This window comes from Bombina bombina, chromosome 1 (genome assembly GCF_027579735.1).
Source record: "Bombina bombina isolate aBomBom1 chromosome 1, aBomBom1.pri, whole genome shotgun sequence".
Lineage (NCBI taxonomy): Eukaryota > Metazoa > Chordata > Amphibia > Anura > Bombinatoridae > Bombina > Bombina bombina.
In genome coordinates this window covers 60,296,408-60,323,068 of record NC_069499.1, presented here as the reverse complement: position 1 = coordinate 60,323,068, position 26,661 = coordinate 60,296,408, and the positions used below count along the sequence as shown (strand labels likewise).

The following is a 26,661-nucleotide window of genomic DNA, read 5'->3' as shown; positions in this document are numbered from 1 at the left end:
TAGGAAAGGTTAGTGTAGGTTGTATCTTGAGGTGACAAGAGAGGAGGAGAGTAGGAGGTCATGAGCAGAGCGAAGGGGACGGGAGGGAGAGTATCTAGAGACAAGTTCTGAGATATAGGGGGGAGCAGTGCAGTTGAGGGCTTTGTATGTCAGAGTGAGGATTTTGTGTTTGATCCTAGAGGCAAGAGGAAGCCAGTGAAGGGATTGGCAGAGACTTGCAGCAGATGAAGAACGACGTGTAAGGAAGATGAGCCTGGCAGAGGCATTCATTATGGATTGTAAAGGAGCTAGGCGGCAGGTGGGGAGACCAGAGAGGACAGAGTTGCAGTAATCAAGGCGGTAAAGAATGAGAGAGTGGATTAAGATCTTAGTTGTGTCTTGTGTAAGGAAATGTCTAATTTTAGAGATGTTTTTATGGTGGAAGCGGCAGGCTTTAGCCAAGGGCTGAATGTGAGGAGTGAAAGAAAGATCTGAGTCAAATGTGACCCCGAGACATCGGGCGTGCGGGGTAGGGGTAATGATGAAGTTGTCGACAGTTATAGAGAGATTAGGGGTGGAGAGTTTTGAGGAAGGGGGGAAGATAAGGAGCTCAGTTTTGGAGAGATTTAGCTTGAGGTAGTGAGAGGACATCCAGTTAGAGATGTCAGAAAGACAGTTAGTGACACATGTTACAGCATTGATCTAGTATGGGTCCTATAATGTGGGAAATTCACATAGCATACTGTCTATAATGCAAAGATAAGTGTTTCACAATGGTATGTTGAACGTATATAGAGCATATGTAAAGCATACATAGAGAATATCACCATGTCTAAGCTAGTGTACTGGAGTATATATAATATAGCAAGTATTATACTGTGCTAAAATACAGGTTAAAGGATATAAGAGTTTCACATAGATTATTATTCATAGTTTGATGATATAACTATAAGTGGCAATAAGTTAGAGAGAATGTATGTAAGACACCTGCACGTATTGTCCCCTTGCCTGTATTTGTAGAGAAGATTGCACGTTGCGAGTACGCATACTATTTGATATAACGGTTTTACAAGCATAAACATTATAGGACTTAGGGAGAGGGATAAAGTGGATAACTTATAGCAAAAAGAGCTTACCGTGGGGATGAATGTGTAGTATGTTCAGCAGTTGATATGTATATTCATGTCCTGCTCTTAAATACTGTTAGTAATGAGAAAACGTCATAGTCATCAGCGGTGCGACACGCACCTGGCTAGGGAGGTTGCCATGGCAACCGGAAGCGTACGGCAATGTGTAGAATTTAAGTCATAGAGGTGTATTGTATTACTAAGGGCTAAGAAAACACAGCGAGAGTTATATGAATGTGTGTCACATAGAATAAGCAATACTACAGAGGCTAAGAGTAAATGCAACAGATGATATATAGATAGATATACACAATCTAATTCAGGCTAGAGTCTGCAGACATTAAGGCTAGCCATGGTCATAATGTTACTATAAAGTTCATTGTTTTACAGCTGTCATCTGCTAAAACCAATTAGAAACAGATATGTAGCATGGTTAGCGTTCAGCATTTCTATAGCTAAATTACATTAGCAGCAAAATAAATAAGAATGCATATTGCAACGTTGTTTTTTTAAGGCGTATAACTAAACATTTTCTATTAAATCTCAAGGTGTTTATTTTATTTCTAATATAATGTATATACTATTTACTGTATATTGGTCACTCTCGGTTTATGCAAGCGTGCCCTTCTTTCTGGAGGTTAATAGATTCCGTGTAAAATTAACCTAGTTATATAATGTAAGTCAATGGGGAAAAATATTTTACATTCCTGAAATTGACATAAATGAGATTATTATTATTATTATTATTATTATTATTATTATTATTATTATTATTATGATTGCTGTTATTATATTGATAGAACTAACTATATATATATATATATATATATATATATATATATATATATATATATATATATATATACTATAAAAGTTTGCACACTGTGCCAAATACGTTGCATCTCCCGAAATATTAAAGGGACAGTAAAGTCAAAATTAAACTGTCATGATTCAGATAGAACATGCCATTTTATATAACTTTCCGATTTACTTCTGTTATCAAATTAGCTTTGTTCTCTTGGTATTTTTTTTTGAAGAGTAAAACTAGGTAGGCTCATTATTTGTAGCCAAGTTATACAATGTTGCAAAACACTGCTACCATAGAGTGCTAAAGACACGTGCACACTCCTGAGCTCTTATGAGACTACCTATTTTTACTCTTCAATAAAAGATACCAAGAGAGCGAAGAATGAAAGTTTCATGTTGACTTTACTGTCCCTTTTTAAATGTCAAAGCACTGTCCATTTAAAAGCTAATTCTACATCTCTTCAATTTCCGTGCAAAATATTTTAGTACTCCCTAAAACAATTTCTGGTCATTATCTGTTGCCGGTAATTTATCCTGTTGAAGAGAGTTCACATAAAGAGCAGTTTTTTTTTTGTGGGGGGGGATGTCCCACTTTTGGGTGTATGCTGTTATTGTGAGTTGGTGCAAAATGTACCATTGTAAAATGAGATACTTCTGAATGTGTGTCTGTGAATTACATACATATCACCAATTGAACAAATTGCCTGGAATACTCTCTGGCACTGAGGGGGTTAAATCACTGCTGCATGACACACTTTGAAAAGCCCCTTACCTTGCAGTCCAGTTGGGCCAGTCACCCATGTGTGTTAATCTGGGGGGGTTGAGGGAGAGACAGGAAACCACTTAGAAGTGAAATGAAACTAAAGTGACCCAAGGTATAAAGACATTCAGCTATCAGACAGAGCCACTGAATCTCTGCTTGCTGCTGTGCAGTCTTTTCTGTCAGGCGAGGGTTAATATTGCTGGTACCATATGTTGTTTTTTTTGTTTTGTTCCCCCCCCCCCCCACCCCCATTTTATGGAGAAGCGGATTGATCTGCGGAAAGACAGCCTGTAAATTTCAGCTAGTTGGAGCCTTGTAGTTTATGGGCTGTAATTTATTTATTATTTTACAGACCGGATTTATGTGCCAGTAATTTTATAACAAAAATGAGGTTATTACTGGTAGGTTGGGTTATTTATATGAGCAGATCTCCAGCAGCCAGCTAATGTTCTTTGACTTATTAAAATTGTCTTGGAAACGAGTTTCCATCTCTGGTCCTTAGGTATCCTACACCCCAGTATGTAAGAATATAGTTATGAGGACGGATAACTCAAGGCTGTGATGTTATCACTTCCTGTCCCGGGGTATTGTAACACCTGTCACAGACAGTCTGAAATATGACCATATATCACATTGTACGTAGCTGGGTTAATTACATAATAACTAAAAAATATACGATTTCACAGTTACACAAACAGAGATAATTCTTCCAACAAATATACAATGTAATGTAAAATTATCTATTGCATATTCACTAAATATTTATACTGTTGTTTCTGCTGGCCTGCAGTTGTTATAAATTGGTGAACTAATTGTGACCATTTTTTTGAGGGGATGAATAATAAATAGAATACATTTGTAATATATTGTATGATTCATTGAAGGATTAAAGGGACAGTAAATACTTTTTTTATTACAAGACATTTAAGTTGTGTTGCTATAGAATAACATATCAGTCAAGTGTTAAGGGATAGTGTACTATTAAATTGTTTCCCCTTACTATCAAGTCAAAATGAAACTTTCATGATTCAGATAGTGCATGCAATTTTTAAAACAACTTTCCAATTTTACCTTTATGTTATGAGTCCGCACTGATTGGCCAAAATGCATGTTGATCAAAAGAACTGAGATAAGGGGGCCCCGACTTTGGTCTCTAAATTAACCTCAAGCTTATTTAAATCCTTGTTTGGATTTCTCCAACATAGGTGTGTCCGGTCCACGGCGTCATCCTTACTTGTGGGATATTCTCTTCCCCAACAGGAAATGGCAAAGAGCCCAGCAAAGCTGGTCACATGATCCCTCCTAGGCTCCGCCTACCCCAGTCATTCTCTTTGCCGTTGTACAGGCAACATCTCCACGGAGATGGCTTAGAGTTTTTTAGTGTTTAACTGTAGTTTTTATTATTCAATCAAGAGTTTGTTATTTTGAAATAGTGCTGGTATGTACTATTTACTCAGAAACAGAAAAGAGATGAAGATTTCTGTTTGTATGAGGAAAATGATTTTAGCAACCGTCACTAAAATCCATGGCTGTTCCACACAGGACTGTTGAGAGCAATTAACTTCAGTTGGGGGAACAGTGAGCAGTCTCTTGCTGCTTGAGGTATGACACATTCTAACAAGACGATGTAATGCTGGAAGCTGTCATTTTCCCTCTGGGATCCGGTAAGCCATGTTTATTACGATTGTAAATAAGGGCTTCAAAAAGGGCTTATTAAGACTGTAGACTTTTTTTGGGCTAAATCGATTGATTATTAACACATATTTAGCCTTGAGGAATCATTTTATCTGGGTATTTTGATATAATAATATCGGCAGGCACTGTTTTAGACACCTTATTCTTTAGGGGCTTTCCCAAAGCATAGGCAGAGCCTCATTTTCGCGCCGGTGTTGCGCACTTGTTTTTGAGAGGCATGGCATGCAGTCGCATGTGAGAGGAGCTCTGATACTTAGAAAAGACTTTCTGAAGGCGTCATTTGGTATCGTATTCCCCTTGGGGCTTGGTTGGGTCTCAGCAAAGCAGATACCAGGGACTGTAAAGGGGTTAAAGTTCAAAACGGCTCCGGTTCCGTTATTTTAAGGGTTAAAGCTTCCAAATTTGGTGTGCAATACTTTTAAGGCTTTAAGACACTGTGGTGAAAATTTGGTAAATTTTGAACAATTCCTTCATGTTTTTTCGCATTTGCAGTAATAAAGTGTGTTCAGTTTAAAATTTAAAGTGACAGTAACGGTTTTATTTTAAAACGTTTTTTGTACTTGTTATCAAGTTTATGCCTGTTTAACATGTCTGAACTACCAGATAGACTGTGTTCTGAATGTGGGGAAGCCAGAATTCCTATTCATTTAAATAAATGTGATTTATGTGACAATGACAATGATGCCCAAGATGATTCCTCAAGTGAGGGGAGTAAGCATGGTACTGCATCATTCCCTCCTTCGTCTACACGAGTCTTGCCCACTCAGGAGGCCCCTAGTACATCTAGCGCGCCAATACTCCTTACTATGCAACAATTAACGGCTGTAATGGATAATTCTGTCAAAAACATTTTAGCCAAAATGAACACTTATCAGCGTAAGCGCGACTGCTCTGTTTTAGATACTGAAGAGCATGACGACGCTGATATTAATATTTCTGAAGGGCCCCTAACTCAGTCTGATGGGGCCAGGGAGGTTTTGTCTGAGGGAGAAATTACTGATTCAGGGAACATTTCTCAACAAGCTGAACCTGATGTGATTGCATTTAAATTTAAGTTGGAACATCTCCGCATTCTGCTTAAGGAGGTATTATCCACTCTGGATGATTGTGACAAGTTGGTCATCCCAGAGAAACTATGTAAAATGGACAAGTTCCTAGAGGTGCCGGGGCTCCCAGAAGCTTTTCCTATACCCAGGCGGGTGGCGGACATTGTTAATAAAGAATGGGAAAGGCCCGGTATTCCTTTCGTCCCTCCCCCCATTTTTAAAAAATTATTTCCTATGGTCGACCCCAGAAAGGACTTATGGCAGACAGTCCCCAAGGTCGAGGGAGCGGTTTCCACTTTAAACAAACGCACCACTATTCCCATAGAGGATAGTTGTGCTTTCAAAGATCCTATGGATAAAAAATTAGAAGGTTTGCTTAAAAAGATGTTTGTTCAGCAGGGTTACCTTCTACAACCAATTTCATGCATTGTCCCTGTCGCTACAGCCGCATGTTTCTGGTTCGATGAGCTGATAAAGGCGGTCGACAGTGATTCTCCTCCTTCTGAGGAGATTATGGACAGAATCAATGCTCTCAAATTGGCTAATTCTTTCACCCTAGACGCCACTTTGCAATTGGCTAGGTTAGCGGCTAAGAATTCTGGGTTTGCTATTGTGGCGCGCAGAGCGCTTTGGTTGAAATCTTGGTCGGCTGATGCGTCTTCCAAGAACAAGCTACTTAACATTCCTTTCAAGGGGAAAACGCTGTTTGGCCCTGACTTGAAAGAGATTATCTCGGATATCACTGGGGGTAAGGGCCACGCCCTTCCTCAGGATCGGCCTTTCAAGGCAAAAAATAAACCTAATTTTCGTCCCTTTCGTAGAAACGGACCAGCCCAAAGTGCTACGTCCTCTAAGCAAGAGGGTAATACTTCTCAAGCCAAGCCAGCTTGGAGACCAATGCAAGGCTGGAACAAGGGAAAGCAGGCCAAGAAACCTGCCACTGCTACCAAGACAGCTTGAAATGTTGGCCCCCGATCCGGGACCGGATCTGGTGGGGGGCAGACTCTCTCTCTTCGCTCAGGCTTGGGCAAGAGATGTTCTGGATCCTTGGGCGCTAGAAATAGTCTCCCAAGGTTATCTTCTGGAATTCAAGGGACTTCCCCCAAGGGGGAGGTTCCACAGGTCTCAGTTGTCTTCAGACCACATAAAAAGACAGGCATTCTTACATTGTGTAGAAGACCTGTTAAAAATGGGAGTGATTCATCCTGTTCCATTAAGAGAACAAGGGATGGGGTTCTACTCCAATCTGTTTATAGTTCCCAAAAAAGAGGGAACGTTCAGACCAATCTTAGATCTCAAGATCTTAAACAAGTTTCTCAAGGTTCCATCGTTCAAGATGGAAACCATTCGAACTATTCTTCCTTCCATCCAGGAAGGTCAATTCATGACCACGGTGGATTTAAAGGATGCGTATCTACATATTCCTATCCACAAGGAACATCATCGGTTCCTGAGGTTCGCATTCCTGGACAAACATTACCAGTTCGTGGCGCTTCCTTTCGGATTAGCCACTGCTCCAAGGATTTTCACAAAGGTACTAGGGTCCCTTCTAGCTGTGCTAAGACCAAGGGGCATTGCTGTAGTACCTTACTTGGACGACATTCTGATTCAAGCGTCGTCCCTTCCTCAAGCAAAGGCTCACACGGACATTGTCCTGGCCTTTCTCAGATCTCACGGATGGAAAGTGAACGTGGAAAAGAGTTCTCTATCTCCGTCAACAAGGGTTCCCTTCTTGGGAACAATAATAGACTCCTTAGAAATGAGGATTTTTCTGACAGAGGCCAGAAAAACAAAACTTCTAGACTCTTGTCGGATACTCCATTCCGTTCCTCTTCCTTCCATAGCTCAGTGCATGGAAGTGATCGGGTTGATGGTAGCGGCAATGGACATAGTTCCTTTTGCACGCATTCATCTAAGACCATTACAACTGTGCATGCTCAGTCAGTGGAATGGGGACTATACAGACTTGTCTCCGAAGATACAAGTAAATCAGAGGACCAGAGACTCACTCCGTTGGTGGCTGTCCCTGGACAACCTGTCACGAGGGATGAGATTCCGCAGACCAGAGTGGGTCATTGTCACGACCGACGCCAGTCTGATGGGCTGGGGCGCGGTCTGGGGATCCCTGAAAGCTCAGGGTCTTTGGTCTCGGGAAGAATCTCTTCTACCGATAAATATTCTGGAACTGAGAGCGATATTCAATGCTCTCAAGGCTTGGCCTCAGCTAGCGAGGGCCAAGTTCATACGGTTTCAATCAGACAACATGACAACTGTTGCGTACATCAACCATCAGGGGGGAACAAGGAGTTCCCTGGCGATGGAAGAAGTGACCAAAATCATTCTATGGGCGGAGTCTCACTCCTGCCACCTGTCTGCTATCCACATCCCAGGAGTGGAAAATTGGGAAGCGGATTTTCTGAGTCGTCAGACATTGCATCCGGGGGAGTGGGAACTCCATCCGGAAATCTTTGCCCAAGTCACTCAGCTGTGGGGCATTCCAGACATGGATCTGATGGCCTCTCGTCAGAACTTCAAAGTTCCTTGCTACGGGTCCAGATCCAGGGATCCCAAGGCGGCTCTAGTGGATGCACTAGTAGCACCTTGGACCTTCAAACTAGCTTATGTGTTCCCGCCGTTTCCTCTCATCCCCAGGCTGGTAGCCAGGATCAATCAGGAGAGGGCGTCGGTGATCTTGATAGCTCCTGCGTGGCCACGCAGGACTTGGTACGCAGATCTGGTGAATATGTCATCGGCTCCTCCTTGGAAGCTACCTTTGAGACGAGACCTTCTTGTTCAGGGTCCGTTCGAACATCCGAATCTGGTTTCACTCCAGCTGACTGCTTGGAGATTGAACGCTTGATCTTATCGAAGCGAGGATTCTCAGATTCTGTTATCGATACTCTTGTTCAGGCCAGAAAGCCTGTAACTAGAAAGATTTACCACAAAATTTGGAAAAAATATATCTGTTGGTGTGAATCTAAAGGATTCCCTTGGGACAAGGTTAAGATTCCTAGGATTCTATCCTTCCTTCAAGAAGGATTGGAAAAAGGATTATCTGCAAGTTCCCTGAAGGGACAGATTTCTGCCTTGTCTGTGTTACTTCACAAAAAGCTGGCCGCTGTGCCAGATGTTCAAGCCTTTGTTCAGGCTCTGGTTAGAATTAAGCCTGTTTACAAACCTTTGACTCCTCCTTGGAGTCTCAATTTAGTTCTTTCAGTTCTTCAGGGGGTTCCGTTTGAACCCTTGCATTCCGTTGATATTAAGTTATTATCTTGGAAAGTTTTGTTTTTAGTTGCAATTTCTTCTGCTAGAAGAGTTTCAGAATTATCTGCTCTGCAGTGTTCTCCTCCTTATCTGGTGTTCCATGCAGATAAGGTGGTTTTACGTACTAAACCTGGTTTTCTTCCAAAAGTTGTTTCTAACAAAAACATTAACCAGGAGATTATCGTACCTTCTCTGTGTCCGAAACCAGTTTCAAAGAAGGAACGTTTGTTGCACAATTTGGATGTTGTTCGCGCTCTAAAATTCTATTTAGATGCTACAAGGGATTTTAGACAAACATCTTCCTTGTTTGTTGTTTATTCTGGTAAAAGGAGAGGTCAAAAAGCAACTTCTACCTCTCTCTCTTTTTGGATTAAAAGCATCATCAGATTGGCTTACGAGACTGCCGGACGGCAGCCTCCCGAAAGAATCACAGCTCATTCCACTAGGGCTGTGGCTTCCACATGGGCCTTCAAGAACGAGGCTTCTGTTGATCAGATATGTAGGGCAGCGACTTGGTCTTCACTGCACACTTTTACCAAATTTTACAAGTTTGATACTTTTGCTTCTTCTGAGGCTATTTTTGGGAGAAAGGTTTTGCAAGCCGTGGTGCCTTCCATTTAGGTGACCTGATTTGCTCCCTCCCTTCATCCGTGTCCTAAAGCTTTGGTATTGGTTCCCACAAGTAAGGATGACGCCGTGGACCGGACACACCTATGTTGGAGAAAACAGAATTTATGTTTACCTGATAAATTACTTTCTCCAACGGTGTGTCCGGTCCACGGCCCGCCCGGGTTTTTTTAATCAGGTCTGATAATTTATTTTCTTTAACTACAGTCACCACGGTACCATATGGTTTCTCCTATGCAAATATTCCTCCTTAACGTCGGTCGAATGACTGGGGTAGGCGGAGCCTAGGAGGGATCATGTGACCAGCTTTGCTGGGCTCTTTGCCATTTCCTGTTGGGAAAGAGAATATCCCACAAGTAAGGATGACGCCGTGGACCGGACACACCGTTGGAGAAAGTAATTTATCAGGTAAACATAAATTCTGTTTTTCGCGCCGGTATTGCGCACTTGTTTTTGTGAAGCATGACATGCAGTCGCATGTGTGAGGAGCTCTGATACATAGAAAAGACTTTCTGAAGGCGTCATTTGGTATCGTATTCCCCTTTGGGCTTGGTTGGGTCTCAGCAAAGCAGATACCAGGGACTGTAAAGGGGTTAAAGATAAAAACGGCTCCGGTTCCGTTATTTTAAGGGTTAAAGCTTCCAAATTTGGTGTGCAATACTTTTAAGGCTTTAAGACACTGTGGTGAAATTTTGGTGAATTTTGAACAATTCCTTCATACTTTTTCGCAATTGCAGTAATAAAGTGTGTTCAGTTTAAAATTTAAAGTGACAGTAACGGTTTTATTTTAAAACGTTTTTTGTACTTTGTTATCAAGTTTATGCCTGTTTAACATGTCTGAACTACCAGATAGACTGTGTTCTGAATGTGGGGAAGCCAAGGTTCCTTTTCATTTAAATAGATGTGATTTATGTGACACTGAAAATGATGCCCAAGATGATTCCTCAAGTGAGGGGAGTAAGCATGGTACTGCATCATTCCCTCCTTCGTCTACACCAGTCTTGCCCACTCAGGAGGCCCCTAGTACATCTAGCGCGCCAATTCTCCTTACTATGCAACAATTAACGGCTGTAATGGATAATTCTATCAAAAACATTTTAGCCAAAATGCCCACTTATCAGCGTAAGCGCGACTGCTCTGTTTTAGATACTGAAGAGCATGAGGACGCTGATGATAATGGTTCTGAAATGCCCCTACACCAGTCTGAGGGGGCCAGGGAGGTTTTTGTCTGAGGGAGAAATTTCAGATTCAGGGAAAATTTCTCAACAAGCTGAACCCGATGTGATTACATTTAAATTTAAGTTGGAACATCTCCGCGCTCTGCTTAAGGAGGTATTATCCACTCTGGATGATTGTGAGAATTTGATCATCCCAGAGAAACTATGTAAAATGGACAAGTTCCTAGAGGTCCCGGGGCTCCCAGAAGCTTTTCCTATACCCAAGCGGGTGGCGGACATTGTAAATAAAGAATGGGAAAGGCCCGGTATACCTTTCGTCCCTCCCCCCATATTTAAAAAATTGTTTCCTATGGTCGACCCCAGAAAGGACTTATGGCAGACAGTCCCCAAGGTCGAGGGAGCGGTTTCTACTTTAAACAAACGCACCACTATACCCATAGAAGATAGTTGTGCTTTCAAAGATCCTATGGATAAAAAATTAGAAGGTTTGCTTAAAAAGATGTTTGTTCAGCAAGGTTACCTTCTACAACCAATTTCATGCATTGTCCCTGTCACTACAGCCGCGTGTTTCTGGTTCGATGAGCTAGTAAAGGCGATCGATAGTGATTCTCCTCCTTATGAGGAGATTATGGACAGAATCCGTGCTCTCAAATTGGCTAATTCTTTCACCCTAGACGCCACTTTGCAATTGGCTAGGTTAGCGGCGAAAAATTCTGGGTTTGCTATTGTGGCGCGCAGAGCGCTTTGGTTGAAGTCTTGGTCAGCGGATGCGTCTTCCAAGAACAAACTACTTAACATTCCTTTCAAGGGGAAAACGCTGTTTGGCCCTGACTTGAAAGAGATTATCTCTGATATCACTGGGGGTAAGGGCCACGCCCTTCCTCAGGATAGGTCTTTCAAGGCCAAAAATAAACCTAATTTTCGTCCCTTTCGTAGAAACGGACCAGCCCCAAGTGCTACGTCCTCTAAGCAAGAGGGTAATACTTCTCAAGCCAAGCCAGCCTGGAGACCAATGCAAGGCTGGAACAAGGGAAAGCAGGCCAAGAAACCTGCCACTGCTACCAAGACAGCATGAAATGTTGGCCCCCGATCCGGGACCGGATCTGGTGGGGGGCAGACTCTCTCTCTTCGCTCAGGCTTGGGCAAGAGATGTTCTGGATCCTTGGGCACTAGAAATAGTCTCCCAAGGTTATCTTCTGGAATTCAAGGGGCTTCCCCCAAGGGGGAGGTTCCACAGGTCTCAATTGTCTTCAGACCACATAAAGAGACAGGCATTCTTACATTGTGTAGAAGACCTGTTAAAAATGGGAGTGATTCATCCTGTTCCATTAGGAGAACAAGGGATGGGGTTCTACTCCAATCTGTTCATAGTTCCCAAAAAAGAGGGAACGTTCAGACCAATCTTAGATCTCAAGATCTTAAACAAGTTTCTCAAGGTTCCATCGTTCAAAATGGAAACCATTCGAACAATTCTTCCTTCCATCCAGGAAGGTCAATTCATGACCACGGTGGATTTAAAGGATGCGTATCTACATATTCCTATCCACAAGGAACATCATCGGTTCCTGAGGTTCGCATTCCTGGACAAGCATTACCAGTTCGTGGCGCTTCCTTTCGGATTAGCCACTGCTCCAAGGATTTTCACAAAGGTACTAGGGTCCCTTCTAGCGGTACTAAGACCAAGGGGCATTGCAGTAGTTCCTTACTTGGACGACATTCTGATTCAAGCGTCGTCCCTTCCTCGAGCAAAGGCTCACACGGACATAGTCCTGGCCTTTCTCAGATCTCACGGATGGAAAGTGAACGTGGAAAAGAGTTCTCTATCTCCGTCGACAAGGGTTCCCTTCTTGGGAACAATAATAGACTCCTTAGAAATGAGGATTTTTCTGACAGAGGCCAGAAAAACAAAACTTCTAAACTCTTGTCAAACACTTCATTCCGTTCCTCTTCCTTCCATAGCGCAGTGCATGGAAGTAATAGGTTTGATGGTAGCGGCAATGGACATAGTTCCTTTTGCGCGCATTCATCTAAGACCATTACAACTGTGCATGCTCAGTCAGTGGAATGGGGACTATACAGACTTGTCTCCGAAGATACAAGTAAATCAGAGGACCAGAGACTCACTCCGTTGGTGGCTGTCCCTGGACAACCTGTCACAAGGGATGACCTTCCGCAGACCAGAGTGGGTCATTGTCACGACCGACGCCAGTCTGATGGGCTGGGGCGCGGTCTGGGGACCCCTGAAAGCTCAGGGTCTTTGGTCTCGGGAAGAATCTCTTCTACCGATAAATATTCTGGAACTGAGAGCGATATTCAATGCTCTCAAGGCTTGGCCTCAGCTAGCAAAGGCCAAGTTCATACGGTTTCAATCAGACAACATGACGACTGTTGCGTACATCAACCATCAGGGGGGAACAAGGAGTTCCCTGGCGATGGAAGAAGTGACCAAAATCATTCAATGGGCGGAGACTCACTCCTGCCACCTGTCTGCAATCCACATCCCAGGAGTGGAAAATTGGGAAGCGGATTTTCTGAGTCGTCAGACATTACATCCGGGGGAGTGGGAACTCCATCCGGAAATCTTTGCCCAAATTACTCAACTGTGGGGCATTCCAGACATGGATCTGATGGCCTCTCGTCAGAACTTCAAGGTTCCTTGCTACGGGTCCAGATCCAGGGATCCCAAGGCGACTCTAGTAGATGCACTAGTAGCACCTTGGACCTTCAAACTAGCTTATGTATTCCCGCCGTTTCCTCTCATCCCCAGGCTGGTAGCCAGGATCAATCAGGAGAGGGCGTCGGTGATCTTGATAGCTCCTGCGTGGCCACGCAGGACTTGGTATGCAGATCTGGTGAATATGTCATCGGCTCCACCATGGAAGCTACCTTTGAGACGAGACCTTCTTGTTCAAGGTCCGTTCGAACATCCGAATCTGGTCTCACTCCAGCTGACTGCTTGGAGATTGAACGCTTGATCTTATCAAAACGAGGGTTCTCAGATTCTGTTATTGATACTCTTGTTCAGGCCAGAAAGCCTGTAACTAGAAAAATTTACCACAAAATATGGAAAAAATATATCTGTTGGTGTGAATCTAAAGGATTCCCTTGGGACAAGGTAAAGATTCCTAAGATTCTATCCTTTCTTCAAGAAGGATTGGAGAAAGGATTATCTGCAAGTTCCTTGAAGGGACAGATTTCTGCCTTGTCTGTGTTACTTCACAAAAAGCTGGCAGCTGTGCCAGATGTTCAAGCCTTTGTTCAGGCTCTGGTTAGAATCAAGCCTGTTTACAAACCTTTGACTCCTCCTTGGAGTCTCAACTTAGTTCTTTCAGTTCTTCAGGGGGTTCCGTTTGAACCCTTACATTCCGTTGATATTAAGTTATTATCTTGGAAGGTTTTGTTTTTGGTTGCAATTTCTTCTGCTAGAAGAGTTTCAGAATTATCTGCTCTGCAGTGTTCTCCTCCTTATCTGGTGTTCCATGCAGATAAGGTGGTTTTACGTACTAAACCTGGTTTTCTTCCAAAAGTTGTTTCTAACAAAAACATTAACCAGGAGATAGTCGTGCCTTCTTTGTGTCCGAAACCAGTTTCGAAGAAGGAACGTTTGTTGCACAATTTGGATGTTGTGCGCGCTCTAAAATTCTATTTAGATGCTACAAAGGATTTTAGACAAACATCTTCCTTGTTTGTTGTTTATTCTGGTAAAAGGAGAGGTCAAAAAGCAACTTCTACCTCTCTCTCTTTTTGGATTAAAAGCATCATCAGATTGGCTTATGTGACTGCCGGACGGCAGCCTCCTGAAAGAATCACAGCTCATTCCACTAGGGCTGTGGCTTCCACATGGGCCTTCAAGAACGAGGCTTCTGTTGATCAGATATGTAGGGCAGCGACTTGGTCTTCACTGCACACTTTTACCAAATTTTACAAGTTTGATACTTTTGCTTCTTCTGAGGCTATTTTTGGGAGAAAGGTTTTGCAAGCCGTGGTGCCTTCCATTTAGGTGACCTGATTTGCTCCCTCCCTTCATCCGTGTCCTAAAGCTTTGGTATTGGTTCCCACAAGTAAGGATGACGCCGTGGACCGGACACACCTATGTTGGAGAAAACAGAATTTATGTTTACCTGATAAATTACTTTCTCCAACGGTGTGTCCGGTCCACGGCCCGCCCTGGTTTTTTAATCAGGTCTGATAATTTATTTTCTTTAACTACAGTCACCACGGTATCATATGGTTTCTCCTATGCAAATATTCCTCCTTAACGTCGGTCGAATGACTGGGGTAGGCGGAGCCTAGGAGGGATCATGTGACCAGCTTTGCTGGGCTCTTTGCCATTTCCTGTTGGGGAAGAGAATATCCCACAAGTAAGGATGACGCCGTGGACCGGACACACCGTTGGAGAAAGTAATTTATCAGGTAAACATAAATTCTGTTTTTCAACTAATTGGTTTAGGAGATCTGTTACTTTCAGGTGTAATGAGAGGTTTTCTCTCACTGGACAATAATTTAAGATAAGGCATTATGTGAACTCTAGTACTGTATTTGTAGTTTATCTGCTAGAATGTAAACTGTGCACCCAACAATATGTAGGACAAACCTCTTAGACCATTGAGATCTAGGGTTTTTGGAACATTTGAGAGATGTAAAAAACTACAATTAAGATTTTACCGATCAATGTATCAAATCTTTTAATGAAAGTAATTAATGTTGCTGTTATGCTTCCTAAAGGTGGCAATAAATACAAAGTGCTGTCCAAGAAGGAGTTATATTGGATTAATAAATTGAAAACAAGTTTACTATCTGGTTTAAATAACGAGTGGGATATTAGCTACTTTGTGGATTAGTTTTTAGGGGTATATGTCTCAATCCTGATTTGAACCTGGTTTTGTTCTAGTAATCGTTTATAAGGTGTTGGTCTTATGATTTGTTCATTAATTTATACACATTTTATTTTGTTTTTAATGCATAATATATTTCTTTCCTAAGACATGGAGAGTCCACAACATCATTCCAATTACTAGTGGGATATTAAACTCCTGGCCAGCAGGAGGAGGCAAAGAGCACCCCAGCAATGCTGTTAAGTGTAACTACCTTACCCATAACCCCCAGTCATTCTCTTTGCCTCTGTCAATGGAGGATGTGCGAAGTTGGTGTCTGAAGATATTAATCCTTTTATGGGTACTCTTCCCTGCAAGCAAGGATTGGGGTATAGCTGTGTCCATGTCAATCTCTTTAGTAAGAGTAGTGGTGGCTTTTAAGCAGTTAAAAGGCGACGAGGTAGTCTTTGCTTTACTTTTAACAATTAGCTTCCTCTTTGCAGAAAGCCAGAGTTTGTTAATCTGTTCTTCCTTTTACTACAGGTCCATGACAGGAAGCGCAGTGTCTGTCACACCTACGTAGCAGCATCTGTCCTACAGCTGGATCTCAGGTAAGTCCCTTTACCGTCTAGGTATTGAAGGACAGCAGCACTTAAGAGGTTAATCCTCTCTTGGATCCAATTTAGGACATATTTCCTTTATAATAAGGATTCATAGTACCAGATTATGGCTATGAGATACTGTTTGGAAAATAAATAGCTTTATTGTTAAGGATATCTTATGTTTAATGGAGGCGTTATTTGGCTGAAGGGACTCTGTATATGGATCATGGAGCGCTTTATTAGAGGAATTTAGTGGCACAGTTAGTTACAGGGCACTTTGTTAGTGTATTCATTTGTCTTTGACAGGAGTGGACAGAATTTGTTTGAGAGGCTAATTTCTTTAACGGTCATAAGAGGCTTATTTTTTCAACAGTCATCCTTGAACAGTTTCTTTTTTTTGCGCCTTTTTAAGTGGTGCAGTTAGTTATTCTCCCCGCTCATGTGATGCCCGCGTTTCTGGTTTATCGGAGCGGAGCTTTGTGAGTTTTTTCTTTGTGCTGAGGTGTATCGTGTTGCAGGCCTCTGTTGTATGCTAAGTGGATCATTTTCTGAATAGGAGGAGAAGATCCTTGCAGACAGATTTCGTTTCCTGACTAGGGGTATGAATTCCTGTCTGGTAGGAGCTTCAGGCAATCTGAAGGGTTGCTTTTGAAGGTTTCTTTTTTGCTCTCAAATATATAAAAATTATAATACATTTTTGTCAATTTTTTATTATTTTTCCATATTTTTATCTGTTGAATCTGTAAAATGGATTCAGAGTTAGATCAATCCATGTCTATTGATAAATGCTTACTATGTTTAGAATCTCAAATTGTTTTGCCAATTCAATTTTGTTCCTCATGTTTATCCAAAACATTAAAGTTTTTAAAGATAAATTACTCTCTTATAAGCCAAATGTCTCTCAGGATAATGCTGTGTGTGATATGCCTCAGCTTTCTCCTTAAACGTCCCAAGCCTTAGTTGTTTCTCATACTGTGCCTTCTGGGTCCTCTCAACCACCTGGGATATTTATTTACCTGGGGATTTTGCAGCTCAGATTACCTCTGCAGTAACAGCGGCTTTGTCAGCTTTCCCTTCTTCGGGTAAGCGTAAGAGAAAATCTAAACATTTGACTGCTAGTAATGCTTCTGACCCCCTCTAAAACTACGCTTTTCAACCTTTCTCAATTGTCTGATGAGGAAAATACTTCAGTAGACTCTGACTCTTTGGCGGTGAAATCTTCAGATTCTGAAGAAGTTAATTTTAGATTTAAGTTTGAACATCTTCAGTTACTTCTGAAGGAGGTTCTAGCTACTTTGGACTACTCTGAACCTTCGGTTGCTGCCAACCCTACGACGTCTTCTTAGCTGGATAGAGTTTATGATTCTCCTTCTGATGTTTTTCCTGTTCCTAGGAAAATTTCAGAAGTTATAGCACAGGAATGGGATAAACCAGGGGTTAAGTTTTTCCCCTAAGGTAGAAGGTGCTATTTCTACTCTAGCTAAGAGGACTACCATTCCTATAGAAGATAGTTGTTCTTTTAAGTATCCTATGGATAAAAAGCTGGAGGCTTATTTGAAAAAGATGTATGTCCATCAGGGTTTACAATGGCAACCTGCGGCAAGTATTGCCACGGTTGCAAGAGCAGCATCTTATTGGTGCGATGCCCTGTCTGATCTGATTTCAGAAGAGACTACAGTAGAGGAGATCCAAAACAGGATCAAGGCTCTTAAACTGACCAATACCATTATCTGTGATGCCAACATGCAGGGAGCTAAGATTTCTAGCTTAACTGTTTTAGCTCGCAGAGCTCTGTGGTTACAATCTTGTTCAGCTGATGTTTCTTCAAAGGCCAAGCTTTTGGCTTTGCTTAAGAGGGCGAAACTTTGTTTGGACCTGGTCTGGCAGAGATCAATTCAGAATTTACGGGTGGAAAGGGATCTTTCCTACCTCAGGCCAAGAAGAATTATACCTAAGGGTCGTCAGTCTTCTAATTTTTGTTCCTTTCGGAACATGAAGGGACAAAAATCCTCCTCTTTCAAACCAGACCAATCCAGGTCCACTTGGAAGTCCAGCCAGCCCTGGAATAAGGGAAAACAAAACAAAAAGCCTTCCACTGACCTCAGCATGAAGGGTCTGCCGCCTATCCAATTTTGAAACAGGTGGGGGGCAGACTTTCTCATTTTCAACAGACTTGGATACGCGATGTCCCAGATCCATGGGCTGTGGACATAGTATCCCATGGTTACAGGATAGGATTCAAGTCTCGCCCTCCAAGGGGCAGATTTATCCTGTCAAGACGATCCTCAAACCAGGTAAAGAGGGAGGCCTTCTTAAGTTGCGTAAAGGACCTCCCCTCCCTGGGAGTTATTGTTCCAGTCCCTTTAGAGGAACATGGTCTAGGATTCTATTTGAATCTATTTGTGGTTCCCAAAAAGGAGGTAACTTTTTGCCTTATCCTAGATCTAAAGTGCCTCAACAAATTCCTCAGGGTTCCGTCTTTCAAGATGGAAACTATTCGTTCCATTCTTCCATTGGTGCAGGAAGGTCAATTCATGACGACCATAGACCTGAAGGACGTGTACTTGCACGTTCCCATTCACAGGAATCATTACTAGTTTCTAAGGTTTATTGCATTTCTAGTTTATTGCTCTTCTGTCTTGCCACAGCTCCCAGAGTATTCTCAAAGATTCTGGTAGCTCTATTGGCAGTGATCAGATCTCAGGGAATTGCAGTGGCGCCTTATTTAGACAACATCTTTGTTCAGGTGTCATCTTTTCAACTAGCAAAATTGATACAGAGATGTTGTTGTATTTTCTACGTTCTCACGGGTGGAAAATGAACTGGGAAAGAGTTCTCTTGTTCCATCTACAAGAGTGACTTTCCTAGGGACAATCATAGATTCTGACTATGAAGATTTTCCTGACGGACGTCAGAAAATCCAAACTTCTGGCTTCTTGTCTTTCCCTCCAGTCTGCCTTTCGTCCATCAGTGGCTCAATGCATGGAGGTGATTGGTCTGTTGGTAGCTTCCTTTTGCTCGGTTCCATCTGCGACCACTACAACGTTCAATAGAACAGAGACCATTCAGATTTATCGCAGAGGAAAAATGTGTACCCCTTTAACAAGAGACTCTTGTGGTGGTGAATTTCTCAGGAAAATCTGTCTTGGAACTTGCTTCCTGAGATCTTTCTGTGTGATTGTGACTACGGACGCCAGCCTGTCTGGCTGGGGAGCTGTTAGGGGTTCTCTGAAGGCTCAGGGCCTGTGGTCTGGGGAAGAGTCCTCTTTTCCCATAAACATCTTGGAGTTAAGAGCCATCTTCAAGGCCTCAGTTATCTTTAGTCCGGTTTATCAGACTTCAGTCGGACTACATCAACCACCAGGTAGGAACTCGGAGTTCCTTGGCCATGAAGGAGGTGACTCGCAGTGGGCGGAAGCTCACGATTGTCTTCTATTTGCCATCCACATTCCAGGAGTGGACAATTGGGAAGCAGCCTTTCTGAGCAGACAGACTTTTCATCCCGGGGAGTGGGCTCTCCATCCGGAAGTGTTCTCCAGGATAACCCTCATGTGGATGGTTCCGGGGTTGGATCTGATGGGGCCTCGTCAGAATGTTAAGCTTCCAAGGTACGGTTCAAGGTTATGAGATCCTCAGGCCGCCCTAATAGATGCCCTGGTGGTTCCGTGTTATTTCGGTCTAGTGAACCTATTTCCTCCATTTGCTCTTCGTCCACAGGTCATTGTATCAAGCAGGAGAGATTGTCTGTGATCCTAATAGCTCCTGTCTGGCCTCACTGGATCTGGTTTGCAGATCTGATGAATGTCATCTCTTCCACCTTGGAGGTTACCTCTGAATTAGGACCTTCTAATTCAGGGTCCATTCCTCCATCCAAATCTAGATTCTCTGAAACTGACTGCTTGGAGATTGAACGCCTAGTTCTGTCTAGACGTGGTTTTTCTGAAGCAGTCATTGATACTATGCTTTAGGCTCGTTAACTTGTTACTCTCAAGATTTACCATAAGGTATGGTGTATACCTTTTTGGATTGAAGCTAAAGGTTTCTCCTGGAGTCGGGTGAGGATTCCCCGAATGTTATCGTTTCTTCAGGATGGCCTGGAGAAAGGTTTATCAGTCAGTACTCAGAAGGGTCAGATTTCTGCACTGTCCTTTTGCACAAACGTCTGGCAGATTCACCAGATGTTCAAGCTTTTGTTCAGGCCCTGGTCAGAATCAGGCCTGTGTTTAAACCTGTTGCTACTCCTTAGGGGCCTTAACCTAGTTCTTAACATTCTGCAGCAAGCTCCGTTTGAGCCGATGCATGTTGTTGATATAAAATTGTTATATTGGAAAGTTTTTTGTTTCTCCTTGCTATTTCTTCCGCTCTCAGAGTTTCTGAGCTTTCAGCTCTGCATTGTGATTTCCCCGTACCTTATTTTTCATGCAGATAAGGCGGTCCTTCGTACTAAATTGGGGTTTCTCCCTAAGATAGTGTTGGATCAAAACATTAATCAGGAAATTGTTGTTCCTTTTTGTCCTAATCCTTCCTCTCATAAGGAACGTCTACTGCATAACTTGGATGTTGTGCATGCTCTAAAATTTGACTTGCAAGCTACTAAAGATTTTCGGCAATCTTCTGCCCTGTTTGTTGTTTTCTCTGGAAAACGTAAGGATCAGAAGGCCAATTCTATTACTCTTATCCTCTGGTTAAGAAGTATGATTCGTTTTGCTTATGAGACTGCTGGACAGCAGCCCCCTGAGGGAATGAGCCGTAATTCTACTAGGGCTGTCTCCTCTTCTTGGGCTTTCAAAAATGAAGCTTCTGTGGAACAGATTTGCAAGGCAGCAACATGGTCCTCTTTGCATACTTTTTCCAAATTATACAAATTTGTTACTTTTGCCTCGGCTGAGGCTTCTTTTGGGAGAAAGGTTCTTCAAGCGGTTGTGCCTTTGGTTTAGGTCCTCCTGCCTTTTTTCTTCTTCCCTATTCATTCCGTGTCCTCTAACTTGGGTATTGTTTCCCACTAGTAATTGGAATGACTTTGTGGACTCTCCATGTCTTAGGAAATAAAATGTATGCTTACCTGATAAATGTCTTTCTTTCCGGACATGGAGAGTCCACGACCCCACCTAGTTTTGATTATAATTTGACAGTTTTTTTTTGAGTAAACCTCAGGCATCTTTTTCACACTTGTGTTTCTTCTTTTTCCATTTCCTTCGGCTGAATGACTGGGGGTTATGGGTAAGGAAGTTACACTTAACAGATTTGCTGGGGTGCTCTTTGCCTCCTCCTGCTGGCCAGGAGTTGAATATCCCACTAGTAATTGGAATGACGTTGTGGACTCTCCATGTCCGGAAAGAAATTTATCAGGTAAGCATACATTTTTTGTTTTTTAATCCCCAAGGCAGAACATACAGTGATGTGAGATGTCATCGCAGAAAATGCAGCATGTCTGCAGAAAGAACAGGATACATGCAGGAGCTGTTAGTGATTTTAACTTTTCAGCGCTGCTCCACATTAGGCTGTGCTCTGGCTGCACTATCTGTGTTTTCCTGAGCAAAGTTCATCCAGAGCAAAGTGCTGTTTTAAGTGAACAGTGAAATATGCAGTAGCACTGCAAATGAGTAGTGTATTGATTGACTGGCTCTCAGAGATTGTTTCAAACCCATCCCCTAGCCTTTAACTGTCTGCAAAGCTTTTTTTTTTTCTGAATGTAAGACGTTTGTATGAGCAATGCACCCTTTTAATTACTACTATGTTAGACTATGTCTGCAGCTCATTTGCAATGACATTTTCAACTACTGCACTACATTATAAAACTTTAAATATTGCTTTATTCTCCATTTAACTAATATGTTGCAATTAAACTGGTGCTTTAGTGTAACTGCCTAATTTAAAATTAAATTTGATTTAAAAATGACCTGCAGAAAATTTTTCACTAAAAAAATCTCATCGCAGAAAGTGAAAAAAAGTTCTGCCCCTGGGTTTTTAATATGTAAACATTTTTATCCAATGTTGCAGCCACTGACATTTTTATTGGGTTTCTTCTTTTTTTGTGCTGGCATGTGATTGGTGTGTGTCGCTTTAAATATGAACAGTGGAGTATTATGGGTAACCTACAACTAAGTGCCTTTTGTAGGCACAAAATGCGTAAGGTGTTCTCCTCGTGTCACTATTTTTTAATGATTTTGGAATAAAGGTTGTTGTGTTTTTATTTTTTTTTATTTTTTTAATGCTTCTTGAGTGTAACTGTTTGGTTTTGTATCCACCCTCCATTTGCCTTAATTGGAGGAGCCAATCTAGGCTTTAGTCTACAGACAAGGCTAGCCACTGTCATAAAGTTGGTATAAAGTGAATTGTTTTGCAGTTGTTATCAGTTACAGCCAGTTAGAGACAGATGTGTAGCAAGGTTAGCCTTGATAAGTCACCAGGGTGTATTTCAAGGTCTGAGTTAGAAATTGCTCAATTTTTCAGAGCTTAATTACTTGAAAAGAGATCAAAATAAATAATGAAAATATAATGCAAAGTTGTTTTCATTATGCACTAAATATTTTATATAAAAAATATCAAGTTGTTTCCTGTCCCTTTTAAGTAAACCATCTGAATCTGCTTCAGTAGGTCATCTCTGGATTATATCTTGTGTACGGAATAAACAGTGTTTGATATAGATCCGTAAAGATGGACTGATGCTGCTTTCTTTGTGGGAATGAATTATGAAACTTTTACAACAATTTACCTCGTCCTGCCCCGTGAGCGAAAATGCCTAATGCACATCCCTAGTGTTTACGCATTTTGTGATTGGCTGATGATATGGGGGAGGGAAAATTGAAGTACATTTTTTAAATTTGTCAAAAAAAAATCTAGTGCTCATAGTAAGTGCTATTGCCTTGTCCTTTTATTATGCAATTGTTGATTATGCAGTTCTACTGTATTAAAGGGACAGATTTCTTTTAGTTTCAGATAAAAAATATAATTTGAAACAACTTTCCAATTTACTTCTATCATCCTTATTTGTCTCATTCTCTTGGTATCATTTGTTGAAGAAGCAACAGTGCACTACTTGGAGCTATTTAATGCATTGGGTGAGCCAATAACCATTTATTTGCAGCAACCAATCGGCAGCTCCAGAGTCTACCTAGGTATCCCTTTTAAACAAAGAATATCAAGAGGACACAACAAATTTAGATAATAGAAGTAAATAGTTTATCACCTGCATCTGAATCATGAAAGAAAACATTTGGGTTTATGTTCCTTTAAAGGGACACTGAACACAATTTTTTTCTTTTGTGATTCAGATAGAGCATGCAATTTTAAGCAACTTTCTAATTTATTCCTATTATCAATTTTTCTTCGTTCTTTTGATAGCTTTATTTGAAAAAGAAGTCATCTAAGTTTTTTGTTTTTGTTTTTTTTGTTCAGAACTCTGGACAGCACTTTTTCATTGGTAGATTAATTTATCCACCAATCATAAAGGACAACCCAGGTTGTTCACCAAAAAATGGGCCGGCATCTAAACTTACATTCTTGCATTTCAAATAAAGATACCAAGAGAATGAAGAAAATTTGATAATAGGAGTAAATTAGAAAGTTGCTTAAAATTTCATGTTCTATCTGAATCCGGAAAGAAAAAATTTGGGTTCAGTGTCCCTTTAAGTTTTACTTGATGATTATTCAGTAATGTTAAAAACTTTGAAACCAGACAGAACTATTAACAACCACAATAGAAAAAAATAATAATAATATATAAATATATAAAAATAAAATACATTATTATATACAATATGTTTAGGAACCATAAGCATTTTTTTAGAATAAAAATAAATTACAATATTAACGTTATGGTCAATTTTTTTTTTTTTTTTTTTTTTATCAACAGTCTTAAAGATCTGTGTTTTTTGCATTCTTGGACCTTTACCTGCTGGGCCATTTCATACCCCTGTGCTAGAGGTGGTTTTAGTTGTTTGGCCCTCATTGCATTTATACATAAAATCAAATTATACCTTAACTCTTTTAGAAGACTAAGCATTTTTAGAAAATCACTTTAGTTTGCAGAATTTTAATAAGAGAAAATACCACCTTATTAAATGCAATTTTTATTTTAATTTGTCATTTTGTTATGGTGTGTGTGTGTATGTATATATATATAAAAATATATTTTCATTTTGATCTATCAAAAAACTGAAGGACACAGTAATATTTCAGTAATGAAATGAGATTTATTGGATTAACAGAAAATGTGCAATATGCATCAAAACGAAATTAGACAGGTGCATAAATATGGGCACCCTTGTCATTTTGTTGATTTGAATACCTGTAACTACCTAGCACTGATTAATTGGAACACACAATTGGTTTGGTGAGCCCATTAAGCCTTGAACTTCATACAGGTGCATCCAATCATGAGAAAAGGTATTTAAAGTGCCAATTGCAAGTTGTTGTTCTCTTTGACTCTCCTCTGAAGAGTGGCAACATGGGGACCTCAAAACAACTTTAAAATTACCTGAAAACAAAGATTGTTCAACATTATGGTTAGGGGAAGGCTACAAAAAGCTATCGCAGAGATTTAAGCTGTCAGTGTACACTGTGAGGAACATAGTGAGGAAATGGAAGACCACAGGAACAGTTCTTGTTAAGGCCAGAAGTGGCAGGCCAAGTAGAATATCGGAGAGGCAAACGATGGTGAGAACGGTCAAAAACAGCCCACAGACCCCCTCCAAAGACCTACAACATCCTCTTGCTGCAGATGGTGTCACTGTACATCGTTCAACAATTCGGTGCACTTTGCACAAGGAGAAGCTTTATGGGAGAGTGATGCGGAAGAAGCCTTTTCTGCACACACGCCACAAACGGAGTCGCTTGAGGTATGCAAACGCACATTTGGACAAGCCAGCTTCATTTTGGAAGAAGGTGCTGTGGACTGATGAAACAAAGATTGAGTTATTTGGTCATAACAAGGGGCGTTATGCATGGCGGCAAAAGAACACAGCGTTCCAAGACAAACACTTGCTACCCACAGTAAAACATGCTGTGGGGCCAGTGCCGGTACTGGGAATATTGTTAAAGTTGAGAGTCGCATGGATTCCACTCAATATCAGCAGATACTTGAGAATAATGTTGAGGAATCAGTAACAAAGTTGAAGTTACGCCAGGGCTGGATATTTCAACAAGACAACGACCCAAAACATTGCTCAAAATCTACTCTGGCATTTATGCAGAGGAACAAGTACAATGTTCTGTAATGGACATCCCAGTCCCCAGACCTGAATATCATTGAAAATCTATGGGGTGATTTGAAGTGGGCTGTCCATCCTCGGCAACTATCAAACATAACTGAACTGTAGATGTTTTGCAAGGAGGAATGGTCCAAAATACATTCATCCAGAATCCAGACACTCATTACAGGCTATAAGAAGCATCTAGAGGCTGTTATTTCTGCTAAAGGAGGCTCTACTAAATATTGATGCAATATTTCTGTTGGGGTGCCTAAATGTATGCACCTGTCTAATTTTGCTTTGATGCATATTGCACATTTTCTGTTAATCCAGTAAATCTCATTTAACTACTGAAATATTACTGTGTCCTTCAGTTATTTGATAGATCAAAATGAAATTGCTGATCCAAACACCCAATTATTTATAAATGAAAATCATGGAAATTATCAGGGGTGCCTAAACTTTTGAGATATGTATATATATGTGCAACAAAAATATCCGCACTCACTGGACTTGTATGGAAAAAAACTTTATAGAAGTGACGTTTTCGGGGCACAACACCCCTTCCTTAGCCGGTCTGAGGAAGGGGTGTTGTGCCCCGAACGTCACTTCTATAAAGTTTTTTTTCCATATAAGCCCAGTGAGTGCGGATATTTTTGTTGCATTTGAATTGAATCCACATTTCCTGACACCCTGGCAGTTGCCTGTATAAGGTGAGAGTGCTAATCTATTTTGGGACGTAGGAGTAATTATTTCCTAAATGTTTCAAAAATACATTTCATTGTCCCACATTTAGCATCAGTTCACTTTTCCAAAATAGCACGATGTATGATTTTATAATTTTATGCTTCAATTAAACTTGACAACTGAAAATCAGAAGAGAGCAATTTAGTTTTGTCTCTAGTGACCATCTTGAAATTGATGCAGACAATGAGTAGGTATAAAAGATCTAACCGTACAACTATTACACAAATTTTAAATTACACAACATTCTGAATTGCCAGAGAGGTAATTTAACCCATTTTTAAACTGTATGCATGTCCCTATTCATGTCAAAATCACTCAGCATAGCAAATATTTATAACAAACAAAAAAACAAAACAAAATAGTTGTACCAATATAGAATTTCATAAAATAGCACCAATTGTTACATTCCCTTAGTTAACCCATATATTTTTATTCTTTTTTATTAGTTCTGACAAACATTGTTTTATGGGCCCTAACATCAACAGTACCGGCAAGTTGCTATTGCCAGGTTATTAGTTTTATTATAAGGATCATTTCATAGCTATGAGGACATGAAACCCTTTATATGAATTGTTGAAACTCACTCTTTCAAATGTGCAGTAGTAGGATATTGTTATGGGGAGGGGGTAACCAAGACCTCTTAAACACTAGAACCACAAAATTAGAACCAAACCTAAGAGGTATTTGTCATTGTTGTGGCAATTGGCTGACAGCGGGGGTCACATGACCACTTAGGATTGCTGCTTTCAAATAAGGGGTCTCATGTTTATGTATTGTGGGGATCAATACAGTGGTGACCTCACAAGGCCTACAGGGAAGAG

The 26,661-nt window shown here is 41.1% G+C and overlaps 1 protein-coding gene across 6 annotated transcripts in view; it reads left to right on the top strand.

Moving 5' to 3' along the window:
- KLC1 (kinesin light chain 1) overlaps window positions 1-26,661 on the top strand; it is a 169,708-nt gene that overhangs the window by 26,489 nt on the left and 116,558 nt on the right. The gene's annotated exons all lie outside the window — the stretch shown is intronic.